Here is a 19987-nt window from a genome sequence, read left to right on the forward strand (position 1 = left end):
GGTATTAGTAGAGTTTGCAGAACAGAATAATATGAGGATAATGAATACCTTCTTCCGCAAGCGGAATAACCGAAAGTGGACATGGAGGAGCCCGAACGGCAAGACTAGAAATGAAATAGATTTCATACTCTGCGCTAACCCTGGCATCATACAAGATGTGGACGTGCTCGGTAAGGTGCGCTGCAGTGACCACAGGATGGTAAGAACTCGAATTAGCCTAGACCTGAGGAGGGAACGGAGGAAACTGGTACATAAGAAGCCGATCAATGAGTTAGCGCTAAGAGGGAAAATAGAGGAATTCCAGATCAAGCTACAGAACAGGTATTCGGCTTTAAGTCACGAAGAGGATCTTAGTGTTGAAGCAATGAACGACAATCTTGTGGGCTTGGAGAAAAGTGTGGCGGAAATGACGTAGTAGGTTCTCATTTTTTTGCTGCTTTTTTATTTATTTTTGTTGTATGGCCACGCCTTTTGGGCCACAATGGCGGCGTTATGGTTTTGAGCGCTCACACGTGTTGCTCTGGTAGGTTTCGGGCCGTGGCAAAGGCGCTGAGTGGGCGGGTTTGCGTTAGTCACCGTGTCTTGTTGCGCTGTGTTACCTGCACCGTGCTCTGCCAGATGTTGCGCGAGCGCGCGACACCCCGCGCAGCGCGGCGTGGTTTCGCGAAAGATGTAAACAAGAGAGGAGGGTGGCCCAAAAGGCGGAGCATCGCCATGAGCAACGCCAAATTCCGGCTTCACTTTTGCTTCACAGAGTGACGTCAGGGCACGGAGGAAGGAAGGAGAGGCCCTACCCACTCCGCGCGCTAGGAGAAAAGTGTGGCGGAAATGACGTAGTAGGTTCTCATTTTTTTGCTGCTTTTTTTTTTTTTTTTTTTTGTATGGCCACGCCTTTTGGGCCACAATGGCGGTGTTGTTATGGTTTTGAGCGCTCACACGTGTTGCTCTGGTAGGTTTCGGGCCGTGGCAAAGGCGCTGAGTGGGCGGGTTTGCGTTAGTCACCGTGTCTTGTTGCGCTGTGTTACCTGCACCGTGCTCTGCCAGATGTTGCGCGAGCGCGCGACACCACGCGCAGCGCGGCGTGGTTTCGCGAAAGATGTAAACAAGAGAGGAGGGTGGCCCAAAAGGCGGAGCATCGCCATGAGCAACGCCGAATTCCGGCTTCACTTTTGCTTCACAAAGAGTGACGTCAGGGCCTCTCCTTAGTTTCCTTCCTCCGTGCGTCAGGGCCTCTCCTTAGTTTCCTTCCTCCGTGGCCCCTGGCAGACAAATCCATGTACTTCCCATCATTCCCATGGTAGGACAACGACTGCAGCGCCAGAGTTCCCTCTAGTAATTTTTGTAGGAAACTCTATGAGACTAGCGACGCGGGAAGCATCTCATCTAGTGAGGCATTGATCGCACGCAAGCACGTAGCGAGCTGCGCCAATCCAAAAGACGGAAAAGGCGGGCGAGTGCGTCGCTGCAACTTGTGACACTCTGTGCGTGTGTTTGTGTAATTTATGACGTTTGGTAGTGTCGAATTGAACTGGCCCCTGGCAGACAAATCCATGTACTTCCCATCATTCCCATGGTAGGACAACGACTGCAGCGCCAGAGTTCCCTCTAGTAATTTTTGTAGGAAACTCTATGAGACTAGCGACGCGGGAAGCATCTCATCTAGTGAGGCATTGATCGCACGCAAGCACGTAGCGAGCTGCGCCTTTGGAAAGTGTCTGCGTTCACCCGGTCGACGGAACGCAGGCGTTAGGTTCACCCAAACGTCACGTCCGGGATGTCGCATTCATTCTTTGTTTTTCGCGTCCGTGATGTCACATCCGTCTTTGGTTTTGGCGGCAGAATGGCAAGCTCAAAGGTGAGCTACGCTCAAATAACTGGACAAAGATGTGGATCGTTTATTTTTTGGGGCTTGTGCTAGCGTAAGCTACCGTAAGTACTTCACTTTTCCATTCGATGTGCCTCTACTATGCAAACCTACGCTTTCGGCTGCCTGATACTTCATTTCCAGGTTCCTTACCAGCTTATTTTCCTTGTGACGCATCCCGCGGACCGCCGCACCGATCAGCCAGTGCTACAGTGTACTAGCGCCGAGAACGCATATTAGACGACACTGTTTATCTTAGGTTCCTTCAAAGCCTTTTTCACAATCACTTAAACGTAACATTACCTGGTTACGGTGCTGCTACACGGCAGAATGTGTAAATGGCAGATAACCCAAGTGCGGCATGTGCGCGCACTTGTTTAGAGAAAATAAGGAGTATTCATCATTTATCTCGCAATGTAAACGCACATTCCTGACACATGGTGCAGGTCTGCCGTCCGCCGACTAAGGGCGGTAGTGAATGAAGTCGCTAAATGAGTGCTTTGCGGCGTCATTAAACGCACGGGAAACAGCGTTCGTTTACATAGTAATATGAGCCTTTATATAGCAATATCGCTGCGCTGTCAACAGCCATTCTCTGGTAACCTTCCTCCGCAGCGTAACGCTCGAGTGCTCTGTGCAGATGTGACAAAGGTTGTGTGTGCGGTCGGTATTTGTGATTTTCTAGAAAGAAGCTTCATTACAAAGTGCATGATCAGGCTGCGTGGTCGTCCATTCTACTAGAGCGGGACAATCAATAAACGATACAAGCATGAACATACACATGCTGTTGCCAAATAACCCTTAAGGTGGGTCCATTTAATACTGGTGATTTAATCGTGGATGAAGACTGGGATGTTCTCTTTATGTGCTTGCTTCAAAGTAGGATAAATCGTAACTTGGCCAACAAATTTTACTAGTGTTATAAGGTTTTGTGAGAAAGGGTGTTGTGTATGGCTTTGTACGAGTCATTGTCTCCCATCGCACGTGTATATCCCGGCTGGAAGTTATGTTCATGTGCTCAAGAGTGCTTCAGGAACCCTCTGAGCACTTGCACGTTGATATTACAGCCACTTGTGAATTCTGGTCCTATGTAAGCATTAAGGGGTTTTAGCACTCATCTTAGTGATAACCTTAGACGTTAATTCTATAGTGTATATTGTTAACTGACAAGCTGGGTCTGATAAGTTTTACATCTTGACGCTAAGAACCTGTGGCATGATGAGTTTGCGCTAAAGAACAGTGCAGGTGCCATCATATATACATACATTGTCATTCACGCACACTATTGGAGGGACTCCAATCTACATTAAGTACAGCGCAATCGGCGCCAGTACCAGTGGTCGCTCAATGTGTGGTTTGGAATTTACGCCAGTGCAATAATCAGTACCATCTTCAATCACGCACTGACTGGACAGCGTTATGTGAACGAAATCCTTGAAGGAGTGGTTGATGAGTTTCTCAGCAAAGTCCCGCTGTCACATCTTCCACTTCTGCTGTATCAGCAAGATGGGCCACCTGCATGCAGCAGCAGCCGAGCACGAAACTGGTTGGGTGCTACTTTTCAAATAGATTGGAAGGCACGAGCCTGTAAAGAGGCCAGCTAGGTCACCTGACCTCTCCGTTAAGTTTCTTTCTTTGGGGTTATGTGAAAGATTGTGCCGGATGTCTGCCATAGAATTCCGGCATCGGTGATCAAGCAAGCCACTAAAGGTGCGATAAAATAGAGAGTACTGCGTAGCTGCAAAAGGAGACCTATATGAACACGTCCTCTAGGCTGATGTTCAACGCAGCTTACGAATTAATAGATAGTAAGAGCACACAGTTTTTTTTTTTTTTGTCTGTGTGTGTGTGTGTGTGTGTGTGTGTGTGTGTGTGTGTGTGTGTGTGTGTGTGTGTGTGTGTGCGCGCGCGCCGACATTCTGATTGCCAGTGCGGCTCATAGAAGTGGTATATTTAATTTCGTGAACGCATTGGTTTTGCCTTTTCTCTACAAGTTGGTCGCTTTCCAGTGTGTTTATTTCGCTTTTATTTGTTGACACAAACCTGTTTTTGCAGCACGTGTACACTTTCATGAAAAATAAAACGCCCACTTTATATTGGCTTTGGTCCGAAGCAAGTTTCTGGTGCGAAATATAACTTCGCCCGCTCTCTTTCGATGCGGTGCGAGCAAAGTGGATTTTGAAACATTCTGTGCCTATTGCATTGCTCTTCACATTTCGTGTGTGGTCAGAGCTGCACTTTGGCTGCGTTATCAAAGTGCTTTTGTTATCATTTATCAATCGGCCTTGAGAGAGGGATAATAAGTGTGACGTAGAGAGAAAGGAGAAGCTGCGAAACCTGCTGTTGGGGCTCCTTCCATACCATTATCAAGGTGGTGCGCTGTCTCTTCGGGTTTGCGATAGGCAATGCAGTTACTTTCAATCAGCTTATTTGAGGGCACTGCTTTATGATGCGAGTGAGAGTTCACTCACATGGTATTTTTCATAGTTCGTGAGGTTATTTTCCAGTCGGTAAAATTGTACGCAATTAGTATGTCGCTGAAAACACTGCAGTTAGATGTCATTTTGGGATGCCAACAAATGCCTCATTGACACTTTGAAAATTATGAGAGTACTTCTTGAGTTGGATAATTGTAATTACCAAATTAAATCTCAGTAACGAAAGAATTACTGGCTACTACTCCACTTTACTGGAAACAATATGCACTAGGTTTTCTTCGAGTAACGGAACTGTTTTTTTTTTTTTTTTAATCTTAGTGCATGATAGCTGTGGAACACTCTCTCTCTTCATCCCTATACCCCGTTTTCCAGTGCAGGGTATAAAAACGGACATGCGTCTGGTTAACCTCTCTGCCTTTCCTCTCTTCTATTTCTCTCTCTCTATAATTCACTCAGTAACCATAATGAGGCCAAGCCAGATTCACTCGAAATCAGAATCAACAGCAGTCATGTGCGGCAGCACTTATGCTCGGACTAGCAAAAAAAAAAAGAGGCTGCAGTTTTGCAGAAAGGCGAAGCAGTGTTAGTGATAGCCAAGTATGCGACAATTACACGAAGGAAGATTACACCAGCAAGGGGACTCAGGCTGTGAAATTGAACTGTCTCCTACTATGAGGTCTTGTATATACTTAGCGCCGTTACTTCAGTGCTCAAGTCTTCGAGGTCAAACAAAGTTTCTTGAAGTGCAAGAAATATATATATATATATGTATCGTAAGGAACCGCTTTATTCCAGCCAAGCTCGGACTACTACCTCGAGGATTAAACTGTGCTGCTAGTGATGATATATGCAGATGAAAAAGATGTGCAGATGATGAAGTTGAAAGTCAGGCATGTGTTGTGCCCATGCTAATTCTCTCTCGCTGTGGAAGCGGCCGCCTGGCTGCGCGTAAGTACTATAAAATGCGTCAAGTATTTGGTTTTAAGCGGGAGACATGCACTATCTCTGTGCCACAGCAACGGGAATCGGGTGGCGTTCTAACAAGCGAGACATGGTAATTGACAGGTGATGTCTGCCCAACGACCGTGGAAAGTCGAATAAAACACCAGAAATTTTTTGCATAAGCCAGGAACGCACACAGGAGTCCAAAGAACTTCGTCACCAGGAGAAAAAGTCACAGCACAGTGGGTCGAGTCGTAACGAAATTTGCGAGCGTCCTGGGAGACGCCTGTGTTAAGCGGGGCGAGGCGACTGCACTCCGCGAGGCGAGACACAAACTGTTCCAAGAAAGGAACTGATGGGGGTACAGGAGTCTAAAGGAATGATACATCAAGAATGAAACTTGGTGAACAGCCATAAATGAAGAAAAAATGTTAAAAGCCAGTAGTACGTTGCGTAGCCATGTTATAGGCGAATGTCATGAACGGCAGGATTGCATCCCTGTTCGTGTGGCCAGGGCGGATGTACATCGCAATCATGTCAGAGAGGGTATGGTGAAAACACTCCGTCAAGCTGTTGGTCTGCGGATGGTAACTGGAAGTTGTCTTGCGAATTGTGTTAGAGGCGCAGAGAACTTCGGTAAGGATAGAAGAGAGGAAGACTGCTGCGGTCACTGAGGAGAACGCGCGGAGCGCTGCGGTGTAAGATAATGTTGTGTAGAAAGAAATCGGCGACTTCAGCAGCAGTCCCGGATTGTAGAGATGCTGTCTCCACATAGCGTGTTGGATGGTCTATGGCCGTTATAATCCAACGATTGCCATGTGAGGTCGTGGGAAGAGGACCGTACAAGTCTATTCCAACTACTTCAAGAGGCGAAGCGGGACAAGGCAGAGGTTGTAAAGAGCCAGAAGGAGCTGTTGGTCGTTTGCGGCTTTGACAATTAATGCAGGGTGCAACATACTTCGCAACGGCTGAAGATGGGCCAGGCCAGGAGCAGCGACTTCATATTCTGTTGTAAGTCTTGTGGTAGCCTAGATGACCAGTCGTCGCATGATCGTAAAAGGCTTCAAGCACCTCACATTGCAGAGAACATGGTATGACCGCGACCCATTTGTTGCCATCGATGTTATAAATGTTGCGATGTAAAACCTCATTGTGCAGCTTGAATTGATTAAGTTGTCGGCGAAGTCAGGCGTTTGGAGGTGACGAAGAATCTTCCATGCGTTGGAGAATAGTTCAGCAGTATGGGTCGATGCGTTGGTGGGACACAAGGACAGATGGGCTGTCGTGTCTTAGCCATTCGAGGGTTACAATGGGTAAAGCTGATTAAGAGGACTCAGGACGTACACAATCACGGAGAGGTTATGGTGAATCGTCATGATTCTTCAGAGGGTAGCAAGAGAGAGCATTGGTGTCTTGATGCTTCTTTGCAGCCCTGTAGGTGACATTGAAATCGTACTCCTGTAGGTGAAGCACACAGCAACCCAGGTGACCTGATAAATTCTTTAGCAATGAAAGCCAGCACAGTGTGTTATGGTCGGTAACGACTGTGAAATGGCGGCCATGAAGATATGGGCGAAATTTTTGCACTGCCCAACAGCAAGGCACTCCTGCTTGGTTATGGTGTAGTAATTCTCTGCACTGGTTAGTGCACGACTAGCATAAGTAATTACTCGTTCGCGGAATGTGTTGTCACGTTGCAGTAGAATGGCACCGAGACTGACTGCTAGCGTCGGTGTGAAAGATGGTGGGCGCGGTCGGATCAAAGTGGCACAGTACTGGGTCTGACGTCGGGGCATGTTGCAAAAGCAGGAAAGCATGTTCACATTCGTCGTACGAAACAAAGGGCGCATTACTGGCGAGGAGTTGATGGAGCGGGGACGTAAGCGTAGCGAAGTTGCATATGAAGTGCCGGAAGAAGCAAGTCCAAGAAAACTGTGCATGTCTTTTTGACGCAGTGGACATGCGTGCGTGCGTGCGTGCGTGTGTGTGTGTGTGTGTTGAGCTGCAAACCAGCATTTGCAAGAGAGGCAAGGACTTCATCAAGACGTTGCAAATGTTGTGAGAACATGGTTGAAAACACAATGTCGTCGAGATAGCACAGGCAGGTTTTCCATTTCAAGCCACACAAGACTTATCGATCATGCGTTCGAATGTGGCAGGCACATTGCAGAGTCCAAAAGGCATCGCACTGAACTCGTAGAGCCCACCAGGGGTAGCAAATGTCGTTTTTTCTTTGTCGGATTTGGACATCGGTATTTGCCAGTAGCCTGGTCTAAAGTCAAGGCTAGAAAATTATTCAGCACCGTGGAGTGAATCTAGTGCATCATCCATCCATGACACGGGGTGGTAGACATCTTTGCGCACAATTTTGTTCAGCGCACGGTAATAGACGCAAGAACACACTGAGCTGTCTTCGTGACAATTGCAACGACATGAGTGTCAACAGCTCAAGTGACAGTTGATCCACGAGGCAACAGTTGGGGTTTGAGAGTTTGGTTTATTGCAGTAAGCAATGCAGACCTCTCAGAGAAGCGAATAAGGCCAGGGGTAATCAGAATTGCTCGAGATAGGGTATGGTCATAGGGTAGAATGAGTACGCCGCCATCCACAATGTTACAGGAGTTGACACCTATAACCTCTTCTCTAGGTGGCCAAAGAACGTAATCGGAAGAGGTGACGAGACGAATGCGTTCTTCGTGGTTAGGAAAAGAATTGCCAGTGGCATCCAGTTGTGTGAGGCGCTGAGGACAAGAGATAGAAGCAGACACCAAAGAAGTCCCACCCCAAGATGAGTTCATGGGTCACTCACGAAATATCGCAAAAACAATGTGGTGAAGAATTTAGTCTATGGACACACGAACAGTACACAGTGCGATTGGACGAATAATAACGTTGGCTGCTGCACAAAGAGAAAGGCCGGAGTAAGGCAATTCTTGTGTTTTATAGAGTCCCGAACAGTCACATGGCAATAATCGCCAAGCGTCTTGTAACATGGAGCCACCTCATAGTTGCACCAAACAAAGATGATGGATGCAGCCAGTCTTGCCAGATAACTACATTTTGACTATTCTGTATTGTTTGCATTTATTGTGCAAAAGGAATTCTCGCAGAGTTTTATCTTCAGTGGCCTTCAGTTGACGTTATCTGCTACAACTAGCACATAAGTTAACTCCATAGCACCACTAGGATGGAGACATTGTGTCGTGGGATGCTTCCTTAAAAGTGGACAAGAAGATTCTAAAGGAAAAGTGTGAGATGGTCACAGTAATAACCGAGGCATTTGGCATGGGAATGACCCAGCTATGAAGGTATTATCAGATGTGGACAAGCATATAATACTAAATGGCGCCTTGCACGAGTCCCAAGTGTCAAATGTAATGAGTATTGGGCATTGAAAGGGCCAAAAATGTTTTGTACATGCAAGGGAACACTATGGGCATTTGATAGCAGTTGCTTAGATGTACTACATTAAAAGGAACCAAACGAATTCCCTTAGACATAAGCATGCAGCAAATTCAAGGACTAGATGAAGCGTCAAAGAAACTGCATTTCATGTAGGATAGGTGTGAATGACCTTTGTGCATGAGATCAGTGACAAAAACACTAAATGAATGCAGTACAGTGTCTGTATCATATCTTGTGCAGACCAAACTAGCCTGGAGTTTCAGCATTCCTTGTCAGTACATTTAAATAGGCACTACATTGTTCAAAGTGCAATATTGTTCTACAACACATAATATGCAAGATGTAGCATGCTAACCCTCGTGGCTCAACAACTACTGAACCGAAACCTCAATGAGCAGTGAAGCGTCCTTGTAATTTTCATCGTAACCATACTTTTGCTCTTGAAAGTGAACCTCTTTAGTGAATTTGCTTGTGTATTAATTTTTCTTTAGGCAAGTATTTTTTATACATGTTAATTTCTCAATCCTGCTTTCTCTTTCCGGAGCTAAAACAAAATGCTTCTTATTTCAATTTGATCTTTTGACCTAGGAAGCCATCATCTGGTGCTGTGTACAGCAAGCACATGCTTCGGGCAAGGAGGGAGCCAGCACCATATCTACATCAGCAAGAACCTCGGTGCTCAAAATAAACATTTTCTGTGCAAATACCTGTCTTTTTATACTTCCAGCATGAATTAATAAGTTTTTTTTGCCTTCACATGCAGGAAGGTTTATAGGAATAAATAGTGACTGTTGAATGCCCAGGAAAAGCCTTGAAGCCATTCTACTTGTACAGTGATAAAGTACATGTGTACTTGAACTTGATAGTACAGAAACGAAAGGCAAAGTAACAGGCAAAATGCTCGGGGCAGCAGTCGTATAAATGGTCGATGAACACAGCTAATTGTGCTGTCCAGTTTCATTCAGTTTGACCAAGTGTTGCAAGAATTGCCTTCAATATGAATCATTCAGTTTAGCCAGCTAAAGTCGAACTCGTACAAACTTTGGAATGTCTGCTGAGAATTTTGGCATACATGGTATGTGTGCATCCTTCAGCAGCACTACAAGCCCAATAAGGTTTTTGCGTTACTGTCCCCCCTCCCTTGGGGTTATTGCAGTGTCTACTTCAAGTGCTTGAGGGTATAATGGAGAATGACTCCAATCTGCTATAAATATGTGCAGTGTTGATGCAGAAATGAGAAGGCTATATAAATATGCAGGACAAGAGCTGGTAGGCCTGGTTATAAGCATGAATTAGAAATTTATAGATCAAAGGCAATATGAATACAATATGTTAAATGACATCCATATGTGGGAAGTGCCCACATGAAAGGAAAGAAAGTGCAATGCTTGCAACCTACCAACACAAACATCAGTCGGGAAGGATTCTGTGAGGATCCACTAAGTGGACTATTTCAGCACACACTGATTAGGTAGAGCTCTAAGCTGGTAGAGCAAGCGGCAATCGTCACCGTGAGCTCTCGTGCTCTATTCATTCAGCGTGTACTGGAATGGACAGTCCACTTAGTCAACACTTACAGACTAGCCCCCTAGGGCTGTGGAAGCACGCAGTATATTAAGCTTAAGTCTGTGTGGCATGCTACCTCCTGCTTATGTGGCAAGTCCTCCTGTTTACCTGTTCCTTTCAATTGAGAGCTGAGCACCGCCTAGGTTAAGTCAGAAAAAGCAACCTGGAATATTGGGATTTCCCATCAATTTTGTCCTTCCTACATCACATAGTGAACAACCTGAAAACTTAACACTGTTGCGCAGAGCGATGAAGGGTCAGGATTTGAGCGAGAAAACAACACGAGACCTGAGCGCAAACTACGAACTGGTTTATTTTTCTGCAAGTGAAGCGTACATAAAGCCTACACGCATGCACAGGAGTCCTCTTCCCGGTCTACCTACACCCTCTATTGTCAGCGATTATGCTAATCTCTTTATTGCTGAGTGAAATAGACGGCGGGCTGACACATGAGCCCTGTGGGTCCACCTTGAGGTTGTATGCTTCCACGACTTCTCTTTTCCTTTGGTTCCTACTTTTCAGCAGAATCATTGTCTTGTGATAATCACCAGTTGATAGTTTGTGCACAGGTGTCGTGTGTTGTTCCTCACTCAAGTCCTGTCCCTTCGTCACTCCGCACAACAGTGTTAAGTATGTCGAACCAACTAGCCCACTGCACAATTTTCCTGAACTTGAAAACAATTGTAAACTAAAGTTCGTGAGAAACGAAGTGTTCTGTCATGACATACAGATTTATGCATGATCACTTTGCTATATAAAGATACAATTTTAGCCAATGTTAACGAAGAGCTTCACTTTTGGAGTTCACTTAAATAATATCTGTGATGCATTGTGACAGTACGAGGTCCTGGAGATGCTACTGTGGAGATATGTCAACATTGAGCCTATTCCTGTTTAATCTATGGATAGATGCCTTCACGAAGAGTTGGAGAAACTGCACAATACAATGTTTTATATCACATGTAATAATTATGCTGTGATAAAGTGTACACGCTGAGCTTAATGTTTTAGAAAAGCTCAAGACAAGGCTCCAGAATAGGTATGATGGATAGGCAACCGTTTATTTGGCTCTCTTCATAGTGAAGTCTAGACCTCAGCCACACTTAAAAAATTTGTGGGCTCGTACTGCCCATGCCTTTACTGCACAAGTTGCCTTGGTGCTCCCAGTCTTGACAGGTAACACTTAAGCACCCTCTCATGCACATGTTTGTTCCAAAGCTACAGTTGCTAACTAAAGTAACTCCCACATGCGATTCTGTAACTCTAGACCTAACTGCAAAAACGCATGCAGTACTACGAGTTTGGCATAGAGTCCACATGAAATGTGCACAACTTCAAATTTCGTATAGGCAACAGATAACCGGTAACCTGTTAGAGTAACAAAATGGATGCCAAGGAAAATTCACCCAAAGCCTTAGGCAGGAAAATGAGGTGTTGTGATGAGATAAATAGCAATCACATTTGATCGACTGACTAAAAGCTGGCAGGGGTATTGCATTTGACATGATTGAAATGAGCTGCAGCATGGCATGGTAACTGTGGCAGCCTTTACAATGCCATGCTCTCTGAATTACACTTATGTGCATCCATATGCTGCAGCGACCAACTGTTTTTATTCAAGAAAGCCAGGTTTGTGGTTCAGCACACATCATACGCTGGCAAACTCACTGATGAGTCAACTCCCTCAGATCATCCCATGAGTCTGAGTGAGCCCAGCTGAGCAGTATTTTGGCGAGTTTGAGCCCGAGTGAGCTCGGCTGAGTAGTATATTCTTATGAGTTCAAGTGAGCAGCTATATATAATTTTGGCGAGTCTAAATAGTGAGTTCCGATTATTTTGCCAACATATATATGGTCCGTGTACTTTCGAAATTCAGGTACGACACTTGTGCATAGGTTGAAAATTAAGCTTCTCGCCAAGTGACTACTGCAGAAATGATCATAGAGCTAGAGAAGAACGATACGCCTTAATGATGTAGCGTGCCGCGCGGGATCCGTGGTGTGCAGCGTGCCAGTGGATGGGTGCGTGTTTGGGAAATTAGGGGGTTTCGACCCATCCACAGATAATTTCCATAATACCTTTCTCCATAGTGTATTATTGCGATAGCAATTTTTGGACACCCTAAGTGAATTTTCGCCATCGCCCTGATGTTTGGTTTAAAGTCCAAGTGTGACAAAAATTATAGTGCCCCGTTGCATCCCACGTGCTGGGGTTAATTGCGAATGAAAGGGTGCGAGGGTGAGCCGAGAAGGATGGCAGCTTTATGCGCGCTGTCCACGTCCCGTGATCAAGCGCGCGCTAGGGTAGGAGAGCGCGCGACGTCTCTTGCCCGGCCGTGCCCGTGCATACGGCTGTCCGCGCGCAGCAGAGTGCATATACACGGCCCGCGCGTGCCACATTTTTTAAAAGTAATTTGCGGCCGGTGTAAAGGCGGCAAGCCGACGTGGCTGCTGGTTTAGTTTTGGACGAAACTTAGAGAACAGTGACTTAAAACAGTGACTTCCTTAGAGGGGCCACAATTTTGGGGCGCATGAGCGGCACGTATAGTAGAATGCAGTGTTACATTGTAAAAAAAATTTTGATGTAACAAAGTAGAGTGCTGAGTGTTACGTCTTTGTTACATCAAGGTTCAACAAAAATTAAGCGCTGGAAATCAGCGCTGGACGCATATGCAACTGGATCCACACTGAAAACATTTGAGAAAACATTTTTTTTTTTAAATACTCTGTACATTTGTATAAATCCCTACCTGCAGATATTCCTCTGGTTTAGCCTAATTATGTGCTGCCTACTTAACTTACTGACGCAGCACACGTATCATTGCGAAATTTGCTTTTAGAAAAAGCAATATTGAATTTTGCGAACAGAAAAAAAATTGCAACTTCTAATATAGCGCGCTTCCTAGGCTATTAAATAGCTACAGTGTTCAAGGAACGTACTGTTTCCATGAGTGGTTTACTCATGCAGTAAGATGTACTGCTCCTACACCTTATGTAATAAAAAGCATATGCATCGACACATAGCAGCTGATATTCTTGCTTATTTTCTCATCACAGAGGTAGATGGGGCACATGAACCTATATGCTCACACAAATCAACGTGACCAACTACTGTGGAGACATGGCAACGAATTCTTTGTTTACCTTGTACACCACAAGTGCGAGGTTTGCGCATTCATTTGACTTCATGAAACCCTATTTATGCTACAGGCTTTACGGCAATGCTTGCATGCAGTGCGGTGAAGCGCTCGACAAAACTGCACATATATTATATGGTTTGTTTGATATTAACTCGAGATGCAAACGTTTGTGTAGGCAGGCAAGCAATGTTTCCATTCAAGCAGCGCACCAAAAGAGCGTGGTATATGCATTGATCTGGTTTCAGGACATCCTACTTTTGCCACTAGCTTTACGGCAGTGCTTGTGTATAGTGCTGCGAACCACGACGGAACTGCACATTATTATACGGTGTGCTCGAAATCCACTCGAGATGCAGACGTTTGTGCCGGCAGGAAACGAATGATTTAATTCACGTAGCACAACACGAGAGCGCGCTCTATGCAGTCCTTTGATTTAATAAAACTCTATTTCTGCCACACAGGCTTCACAGCAATGCTTGTGTAGGGGGCTGTGAAGCTCGACGAAGCTGTAACAACATCCCACGGTACACCCGATTTTTACCACGTTTGTTTTAAAGGGCCCCTCACAGGCTACATAACAAATTTTGGTTATACGCTGAAAGTTGTTACGTGCCCTCTAAGAAGTGTTCTACCGCAAGCATTTTTCAAATTGGTTCATTAACAGCAGAGAGAGAATTATTGAAGTGCCGCGAACACATGATTTCAGGAGGCAAGCGTCGCCGCCTATATAAACACTCTCTCGACTTTCCCCGTTTCGCCTGTGTAAGCGAATTTCCTTCACTGCGTTACAGTGGCTAGAAAGGAGAAGTGTGATTATCCCCGAGCGGCCACTATGGGAGTCGCTGACGCTGCCTAGCGATGCCACCACCAGATGGCGCTCGATCCTGTTTACACGTCGTCGTCGAGTTGAGCGCTTTAAAAGCGGGTGACTGCGAGTTTCCTACACGTGTTGTCGGAATTTTTTCAGTCTGCTTGCTAAGATTTTCGTCGAAGTTTGTGCGAATGACGCACAATGTGCCGCCGTCAAAGCCATTGTTTTGTGCCCGGATACACGACTGGTTACAAGTCATGCAAGAACAAGTTTTCATTGTTCGGAGTCCCGAAGGAAGACGCTGTGTTTCAGAAGTGGCGAAGGAACATACCGAGAGCAGACAAGCCGCTTGAATGCAACGCAGCCGTATGTGAGCTGCACTTCGATCAGCAGTTCATCTCACAACACTTTGAACACTCAACTGACGGCCAAACAGTGCTCTTGGACCGAAGCAGGCCACTTCTTCTGCCGGGCGCCGTACCGACGATATTTCCAAATGTACCAAAATACCTCTCCAAGTCAGTTCCGAAGAAAAGAAAGCCTAAAGAGAGGTCAAGCTTGCGTTCCCCAGTGCCATCAAAAAGGCGTCGAAAGGATGGGCCGCTGCAACCACCTTCGCAAAACGACGTTGATCACCTTGATCTACCTGTGCCTTCCGACAATGAAGACGCACATCACGATAAGAATGTCCGTCTTCCGTCCAGCCGGTGGGGAAAGCACATTCTCAGCGAAGAACCGTTAAAGGTAGCTTACCGTTATATTTGCTAACTTCCCGCCTGAGCCAGGATCCCATAGAGAAGTTGTTTGGCATAATTCGCCAGTTTTCGGGATGTAATCATCCAACCTCAGCACAGTTCCTTACTGCTGTTAACTGTCCGAGCTTCAATAATTTAGTAAAAGCTCTAGACACAGGCAACTGCAGCAGGTGGCGCAATCGTGTCATTTGTCGGACCAGCTGAGGCAGCCGACCAAGTGGACAACTTGATTGGTGCAGGAAGAACTGACGAAGCCTCCAGCGTGCTTGAAACATCATCCTTGTGCACTGATCATCCTTATCCGGAGAAGCATAGTGATGCAAGGCTGGTATTTTATTTGGCTGGCTATGTGGCCCGACGGAAAATACTAACAACGAAATGTCGGGACTGCTTTGAGCAGCTGCTGACATCGGTTGAGAATTCAGATGAAGCTCTCTCATCTTTCACCCAGTTTTGTGATAAAGGAGGGCTTCTGTATCCCTCAAGACAACTTTTTTCATTCGTGGAAGCTTTGGAGGATAGCTTAATTCACAATGTGGTTCAGTTGGAAGAAAGTCCAAAGAGATAGCGCCACCGATATTTTGCATTGTATGCAACACGTGCCTTCCATTGGTTGTGATGCCCACAAAGAAGCACTGTCAAGCAATATAGTGAAGTTCTTTATCTTGACACGACTTCACTTTTACATCAAGTCTTTGAACAAAGAAAGAATATCAACGCGAGAAAAAAAGAAACATCTGAAGATGCGCCGCACTGCATAACCAACATAACAATGCGGATGCTCACTTTGCCTCATCTTCACTTGCTGAATAAAACTGATAAAAATTAAGAAGCTTGTGTGGATCTCAGTTATCTTTTATTTTCATACACAGTGCTATGGTGTCTGTTTGTTAGGAATTAGTAGTCAACACCAGCATTCCAGCAATTTTGAATCTCCAGTAATGCAGGTCATCTCACAAGGTGAACCGATTAACTAACTCAGACCTCACGGGTTAATGAGGAGCAAGATCGGCAGGCGGGCACGAAGGCAGTTACAATAAGGTCATTTTCGCAGTATTATTTAGGAGCTAATGCCGCGGTCGTGATAAATTAGTTTCGGATATAGGTCAGCCATGGCGCCGTTCAACAGATCAGCGTCGCTTGTCGAATGGATAAACGCAGATCTCGGCACTAATACGCTCTGTGTTTAGTCTAGTAAACATGTGAAACTGCGATCGCGTGGCCTCCGCTGTAGAATCAACGCCACCAGACGCATGTACGGAATAGGCAGCTGTAGATGCATTTTGGACCGGCTTTTGCTACAGCGCAAAGCGAAGTGCGGAGGCCATGCGATCGTAGCTGCCTCAGATATGGCTTCATTATCACTGCAGCTAATCTAAAAAAAGGAGTGTAGAACACCAAGCTGCCTCAGTGCCGCGGTTGGAATGCCACAGTGCCTACAGCAGACCGTCGCCTCCGAGCGACGTGTAAGCGACTGCGAGCGCCACCTGAGCGGAACATCCGAGAAGCCCACGCGAGAGGCGGCGCCTTGCGCACACTTCCCCTATTCTAGCCACTGTAACTGCGTTCTCCCATACCGGAGCCGAGGGGTCGCGCGGCGGGTATACCCTGCCGTCTTCTTTTTTTCACCGTCACCGGCACACTTCCGGTGACGGTGTCGTGCGAGCTGTTGCGCTTGTCTCGTTTCCTGTAGCGGACGATAATGCGCGCTCTACACGAGAACACGTGATTAGCGGTATAAGTCAGTGCCCCAGCACTGAGGCAAACGCGAGGGGATGAAGGAGCATGATCGCAATGCTGGAACACAGTAGACAATGACGTATAGTTTCGTTCTCTGCGCGCGTGCAAACGTCGGAAAAAGGAGACGAAATGGAAATTCATATTGCTACAGTGCGAAGTAAAACAAAAGCACCCAGACATTCGGGTTGTATTTTTCATTATTTCTCTAAACTTTAATTAGTCCACTGAAGCAACGTACAGATTCAACAAATAACTGATGCTGCCTTGAATCTAAGTCACGTGTCACTCTGAATGACATCACAGCACAGCCTGTGCTCCTACGCAGCAGCAAAGTTATGGGCATTCATCTGCTTGCTGCTGCGATAACATTATGACACTTGAACTCAGAGGTACGATTTTTGTTGTGTGAGGTTATAGATAGCCAGTAGACTACTTGTCTGATGTTAAATGCTATGACCCACTGGCAATCCACGATGCATTCAATGAAAACGTTTTTATGCTGTGTGCGGCATGACTCTCCAGTGACCCACACGCAAGAATTCTCGCTCTTGTGTTGCCATCTGAGGTTTGAAATTGCAACTAACATATATTTTTATTGCATTGGACACGGGGTGGCAGTTTGTTTCGGAGAGTCGAGTGACGGCGCATTTCTCAGGTGGGTTTCTTGCAAACTTTCGCCGCAGTTTTTGAAATACGTGCCGTTGGAATAAGTACCTGCATTTTTCTTGCTACTCCCAAACTTTTCAGCGTGTCTAATAGATAGATCCTCATGCCCCTTCCGGATGCAAAAAAAAAAAGCACAATGCAGAGAAAACAAATAAACTTAGTTTTGGGCCAGAAGAATGCACCAGCAACTTCGCGATCACCAGCGGATGAGTCAAGTGCTTCAGTGTCAGATGTTCAGCAGTGGACAGACAGTGAAATCAGTGACAACGATAGTGTTTACGAACCATCACAGACCTCAGCCAGCATGTCGAATGGAGAGTCAGACCTGACTGATGATTCTGAGGTGAATGATTCAGGAGACGATGCTCTCATTTCCCTCAGCCCATCTCTAGAGAAATGGACACCGGCAACAACCACTTCGCCTAGTGTGACACCGCACTCTAGGCCGCCCACTATCATTCACTTGCCATCTAGCCGTTATGCCCCATCTTTATGTTCACTGTTTATTACGGATGACATTTGGCAAATGATGGTCAATGAGACAAACAGGTTCACACAACAAGTGTTGAAGTCAACTACTCCTAAATCTAAATCACGGTTGAAAAATTGGACGGAAACCAATGCCCAAGAAATTAAAGCCTTTATTCGAATACTGATTTGTATTGGTCTCCTCTGTCTTCCTACTCCCAAATCTAAATCACGGTTGAAAAATTGGACGGAAACCAATGCCCAAGAAATTAAAGCATTTATTCGAATACTGATTTGTATTGGTCTCCTCTGTCTTCCTACTCCCAAATCTAAATCAAAGTTGAAAAATTGGATGGAAACCAATCTCCAACAAATGAAAGCATTTGTTGGAATACCAATTTGTATTAATCTTGTCCATCTTCCTATCTGAGTCACTACTGGGCAAAAAGTAACCTGTATGGTGTTGAACTCATTCGTCAAAATATGAGCCGTGGCCGCCTTTTCCCTACTTTTGAGGTTCCGGCATTTTGCGGACAATTAACTGGTTGCAGAGTTGCAGGATCATGTCTTTAAGATCCATCTTCTGGTAGAGAAATTAAACCAAAATTTTTGCCACTGTGCTTGAGCCGGGATAAGAGGTTGTGATAGATGAAACAATAGTGCCATGGCGAGGCAGACTTTCGTTCTTACAGAGTCAGGCTGTTCAAGGCATGTACCAAAGACGGTTACAGGCTAAAGGTTGATGTATATGCCGGAAAGTGTGACTGAACAGTTGGCATCGGACATGCCGAAGATGTATGCTTGAAACTCCTGCAAAATTACAAGGAAGTCGTGTGCCCGCTGTACGTAGACAACTTCTACATGAGCTTGCCACTCACTCTTCGCCTTCTAAAGGAAGACACTTTCATTCGTGGCACAGTTCGCTCAGTGAGGAAAGGGCTGCCAAAAGATCTCACTGAAGTAAAGGTTGCAAATGGCAGTGCTACCGGACTTCAGTCCAAAAATGGAATGAAGGCACTGAAGTGGATGGACAAGAGGCCTGTTCTGATACTCACATCTGGCGCCAAATATGAAGCAACTTTGGTGGACAGTGGGAAGAAAACAAGGGACGGCGCACCAATCATGAAACATCAGGCCGGTCTCGATTGCAATGCAGCAAAAAAGGGCGTCGACTATAGTGAACAAATGACGTTATACCACAACTGCCTTAGAAAAGGACTCAAGTGGTACAGAAAGGTAGCTGTTGAGTTGCTCATTGGAAGTGCCATCATAAATGCGTGGAACATTCGTAGCATGCTTGAAGGAAACTCTACGCCAATTACAAAATTTCAAGATGAACTAGCTGGCTCATTCACTGTTCGGCCCTCGTCAAAACAACAACGAAGAAACTCGTGGGAGGAATGTCCACATGCTAAGAAAAACTGGCACGTCGGCACACTCAGTGGCACTGCACTGGCTGCTATGCGGCCAACAGTACCAGCAGTAGCCCAAACACTACGGTGAGAGTGAGAAAAGTGACCACTTTCTGTGGATAATCCCCTGGCAAGCCATTCATCTGTTTGTTGTGCTCTAATTATAAGCACAAGTAACCTGAGAAGCAAGCTAGCTTCAACCGTAAAATGAGTAGGATGAAAACTTCAAAACATGGTTAATGTTCCTACTAAATTTTAGCCTTTCTCTAACCAATAAATATTTCTAACACAGGAACTGACTTCTTGTCTTTTCTAGTGGCAAGCACTTTGTAGTTCAACATAGGTTTCTAGCATCTTGAATTCATTGAAGGGCTACAGAATGTATTAAAGAAAGATAAAAAGGCATAATGTTGTGCTGAACGTGATCAAGGCACATGCACAAGAAACTATAGTTATTTGTTGAATGAGGACAGTAATGTGCTTTAGCAAGTTAGAAATTTGTTACGAACTTGCCCACATTCACATCTTAACAGATTTAGCAATGTTTCCACTACATAGAGAACCTTGATCTACAGTGCTTTTATCACCCTGAAGAAGGTTGGTGTTCCTATTATAAAATGTGTACTTAAAAAGCTCAATCTCTCAGGATTTTATGTTGTTTTACTTGACATAAGCTTACGAGGCTTACAGATTACGTGCTCATATCTCAACCTAAATACCCACTTCCTTTTCAATGATTTTCATTTCTGTAAAAGCTCAGTAAATTTCGTCAAACGAGAAG

General features: G+C 45.4%; 1 long non-coding RNA gene across 2 annotated transcripts; it reads left to right on the top strand.

The window, feature by feature from the left end:
* Positions 1-1374: 1374 nt before the first annotated feature.
* LOC126544515 (uncharacterized) lies at positions 1375-9353 on the top strand. 2 transcript variants are annotated; one of them, XR_011892924.1, is made up of 3 exons: positions 1375-1855; positions 7892-8552; positions 9238-9353. It is a non-coding gene; the product is annotated as an uncharacterized lncRNA (long non-coding RNA). The 2 variants fall into 2 exon arrangements; XR_011892923.1 differs by lacking the exon at positions 1375-1855 and having other exon boundaries at positions 6893-8552.
* Positions 9354-19987: the final 10634 nt, after the last annotated feature.

The sequence above is a fragment of the Dermacentor andersoni genome, chromosome 2, assembly GCF_023375885.2.
Source record: "Dermacentor andersoni chromosome 2, qqDerAnde1_hic_scaffold, whole genome shotgun sequence".
Classification (NCBI taxonomy): domain Eukaryota; kingdom Metazoa; phylum Arthropoda; class Arachnida; order Ixodida; family Ixodidae; genus Dermacentor; species Dermacentor andersoni.